Source organism: Sinocyclocheilus anshuiensis, unplaced genomic scaffold, assembly GCF_001515605.1.
Source record: "Sinocyclocheilus anshuiensis isolate Anshui unplaced genomic scaffold, SAMN03320099.WGS_v1.1 scaffold556, whole genome shotgun sequence".
Lineage (NCBI taxonomy): Eukaryota > Metazoa > Chordata > Actinopteri > Cypriniformes > Cyprinidae > Sinocyclocheilus > Sinocyclocheilus anshuiensis.
In genome coordinates this window covers 293,238-297,673 of record NW_015555729.1, presented here as the reverse complement: position 1 = coordinate 297,673, position 4,436 = coordinate 293,238, and the positions used below count along the sequence as shown (strand labels likewise).

The 4,436-nt window shown below is 33.4% G+C and overlaps 1 long non-coding RNA gene across 1 annotated transcript in view; it reads right to left on the bottom strand.

Moving 5' to 3' along the window:
• Positions 1 to 1,643: 1,643 nt before the first annotated feature.
• LOC107672808 (uncharacterized) overlaps positions 1,644 to 4,436 on the bottom strand; it is a 4,487-nt gene continuing 1,694 nt past the window's right edge. Inside the window, exons 2-3 of the long non-coding RNA XR_001632346.1 lie at positions 2,255 to 2,257; positions 1,644 to 2,004 (exon numbers count right to left, since the gene is read on the bottom strand). This is a non-coding gene — a long non-coding RNA (uncharacterized LOC107672808). The remainder of the gene's footprint in view (positions 2,005 to 2,254; positions 2,258 to 4,436) is intronic.

Here is a 4,436-nt window from a genome sequence, read left to right as displayed (position 1 = left end):
AAATTAAGTTACTAATTTCGAATTTTAGGATTAATTATTGTAACTGAATATCAAGGTCAAAACTGGACAAAATCTGCTGTAAAGGGTGATCTATTTAAGCCCGCTGAAATGCTTGAATGCAGACACATTAACATCAGTGTCGATATGTTTTAGGTAAAAAAAAAAACTAAAACATTAAAATAACACAGACTAAATAAAATAACTCATGCACGTTCATATTCCCTGCTGCTGTAATGTTAAGTTTTATTAAAATGCTATGCATTTAGCCTTATGTGACGTCTGTTTTATTGTTTATCAACAGTATAAATGTTTATATTGTTTGGATTAACTAGCTGAGTAGACGGATATGAATGTTTATTCATAACCATACTGAAAATAAGTAAATATTGTTAGCTGATGCTAACTGTCCAGCTAACAAGCTTGCTGGTGCTAAGTTGAGGTAATTTTTAGATATAAGTCCAAATATTTGTATTCAACCACCTAGATAGATTACATCTGGGGGAAAATAAAGGATGTGATGTGCAGAACATGGTAACTACAGTAATTATCAAAGTGGGAAGTGATGCCCTCTGGGGGCATTTGGCCTGGGGTGTTTTTACACCACAGACAAGGTTTAAGAAGAAAAAAATCATGAAAATATAATTATATTTTCCTTAAAATGTTCTTCCTAATTTCAGGCCTTATTCTCATGTCATATATAACCGTGATGTTCTGCAAAACAACAAGTTTTAAAACACTTTTTTCTTACTGGTGAAAATCAGATGGTCAAATCTGTTTTCTCTCAGGTACATCGCAGTGTAAGCTTCACAGTGAATATTACTACATCACTCTCGTCAACGTAGTCCATATCAACAACAAAAATATAAGTGGTTATTTTGGAAAAATCCCAGGTATTTTGAGCTGTAGGATTTAAAAAATATATGTGCTAATATAAAATTAAATTAAGTAGCCTATATAAAATTGCAAAATAAATCTATCTATCAGTACTTTTTTTTACTTAAGTACATAAAAAAAGAGTACTTTTGTACTTTCACTCGAGTAAAATTGAAAAAGGAGTACTTTTACTTTTACTGGAGTAATATTTTATTATACGTATCTGTACTTTTACTCAAGTACTTGATTTGTGTACTTCATCCACCACTGACGATTTAGTTTTAATCCAAATGCATGCGCTATTGGAACAGCAATCAAGATCATGCAACAGAAGTGCGCGCTCTCTGACTCTCTCTCTCGCTTTCCTTACCGTCAAATAACTTTAGTAACTTGTGCATTGTTTTACTTATTTGCTTTTGACATATCCGACCGAACTACAAACTTTCCAGTGATGTCTATGATATGAATATATCATAGACATCACTGGAAAGTTTGTAGTTCTGTCGGATAAGCTCGACAAGCTCGCGCATCTGTGCCGCCGCGCGCTCAATTCACTCAGCGTGCTCTGCTTATCAACTCGCGCACATCCGCTATACAGGAGTGAATGTTGAATGTTTAACATTATATTAATTACTTACATGTACTTCATATACATCCTTAATCTCTAATAACTCCATTCTACTCTCTGTTGTTCTGTTTTCAGTGGGTTTTGTTGTGGCAAAAACAATTATTAACAAATAGCATCACAGTGTAAGAGACAAGGAATCAAATTATATTTAAGGAAAGAAGTTTATTTTCCTTAAAGAGGTATGTTCACAATGTTTCAGCAGCTACCCTGAAACACAACAGACCTAAAATCGCACTGAAAACAGACAGCCTTATTATACTGTTATCACCCCCCACTTCTTACAAGGTTCCTTCTCTGTAATTTTCCACTTAACCCCGTAAACCAAACCTAGCTGTTTTCAGAAAAAACAATGGTCCTTCTAACCCCCTGGGCTTTTATTATCTTCACATCTGTGAGGTCAACAACCCCTCTGTCTTTCCTGCACTAAAGAGTTCAAAGGCTCTTTCTGATCATTTGTTTTTTACTGTGTGTTTGTGTGCCTTCACACCCGTGAGGTCAAAGGTCTTTATTTATGAACCCCTCTGTCTTTCCTGATTAAATTACCCGCACTAAAGACTTCAAAGGCTCTCTGTTTTACTGTGTGGTGTCTTTGTTGCATTCCAGGTGACATATATATACATATTGAGAGAGAAACACAAGTTAAATAGAAAAATATATATAAATAAAAACCCACAATGTCTAAGAAAGTAAATAAGAAAGAGTAAAACATTAATTTTCCTACAACAGTTTTTTTCTGGACACAGCTCTATTCACACTCTGTGTGGTATCGGCTTTTGGTATGGGGGCATTTTTACCGAGTACAGGAGCGCAGTATAGGGCATCCCTAATTTTAAAACATTCTCACCATGTTAATACATTTATTTCCGAAATTTGGTTTAAACAAAAATTGGTGCTCTAATGAATCAAATGCTTTATAAAAATCCAAAAACATTATAATAGAATCTGAATCAATATTCTCTGAATAGTCAATGAGATAAAGTACAAGTCTTATATTGGAACTAATGTGTCTATTCTTCATAAACCCATTTGTGTTCCGCCAATTATACTATTAAGACCAGATTTTAAATGAGTTGCAAATATTAAAGCAAGTAATTTATAATCAACTTTTAACAATGATATTGGTCTCCAGTTTTCAATTAAAAGTGGATCTTTATCTGATTTGGGGATCAAAGAAATTAGTCCCTGCTTCATTGTGGGTGTCATCTCTCCTTTGTGAATACATTCTTTAAACAAACAATATAAAGGCTGCTTTAAGAGGTCCCAAAAATGTAAATAAAATTCAACAGACAGGCCATTAGTACCTGGAGATTTTCACCTTTTTATAGATTTCAGTGCCTCTTCCATTTCAGTAATAGAAAGGTCAGAGTCACATAGTAATTTAAAATCCTCATTAATACCGGAAACTTTATCACAAACACTGAAAAGAAAAGATTAAAATTTTTGTATACAAAGTATACAATTCTTTGTAAAAGTTGTATACAAAAGTTGAGATCATGCCTGGATCTGTACATAAATCACCGTTAATCTTTAGGGCAGAGAGAGCTTTTTTTTTTCGATTTATTTTTTCTAGAGCAAAAAAGTAATTAGTGTTTCATTCACCCTTATTGATCCATTTTGCTTTAGAACGTATGAAAGCCCCTTAAACCATCTCTGTATACATATTTTACATTTTCATTTGACAGACACTATATTCTACCTCATCTTCTTTACTGGGATTATTCTTCTGCATTAACACACCTAACCTATGAATAAGTTCAAATTCTTTATTATTTTTCTTGTTCTCTTGGGTCATTCAGTGTCAATTCAACCAGAGGTCCCAGCTCAAATGTTTGAATTTGCTAATGTTTTTTTTTCTGACGAAAGATAAACATGTATAGTGATGATATCCAAAATATGAAATGTCATGGATGAATATTTCCTGAGTAATCCACTGGTAGGATTAGTAAACAGACTAGTAGGTCTGCTAGTAAAATATGTTGACTTTACCAATCTTTGTTGCATTATGCGCCAATGGTGACCGTTCATAAATGGGGAAAGAGCACTTTTCAAGTTTTTTTTCTCCAAAGTTTGCATGCCTGTAACTCAAAAATTATTAAAGATATATTAATGCCCTTTTAGATATTGGATCTTAACAAACTTCCCTTCTTGCATCTTCATTTTTTGTAAGGCCCTATATGGTTCGGTTCCAGAGATAATGGAATTTCAATATTGCTCCAGGAGTAGGCTAAATTACATTGTACACATTTTCAGTGGTCAAAAACCAAATGTGGGTAATTTTGCAAAAATATGATACTACTTTTCTTTTAAAGAGGAATGTCTGAAGAACAAATAATGTTGAAACTACAAATGTATCTTGTTTCCTTCTGTCCAAACAACTGCATTGAACATACCTGTCTGAGTGCCATAAGTATTCTTTTTTCCAAAGTTTGCGTGCCTATAACTCAAGAAGTATTAAAGATATTGCAATATGGTTTTAGATTCTAGTTCTTAATAAACTTTTCTTTTGGAATCTTCATTTGCAAGGCCCTACATTGGTCAGTCCCAGAGATATGGGGATGTCAATGAGGCTCCATATTCAGATAGTTGAATAATACCCATTTTCAGTAGTTGAAAACCAAATGTTGATCAACCACCTGACTAGTTGACAAGTCACTTTTGTATACAGCCGATATTTATTTTATTTAAAGAACAATGTCTGAAGAATAAATAATTTTGAAATAAGAATTGTATCTTATTTCTAGAGCCCGACCGATATGGTTTTTTTGGGGGCCGGTACTAATATTAGGGAGTAAAAAAGACCGATATCGATATATCGGACGATATTCTTTGTGTAGGTTATATTATAGTACAGTATAGTCAAAAGTTTGGACACTTCCCATTCGTGTGTCCAAACTTTTGACTGGTACTGTATATATAATACAGTATATAGCCTACA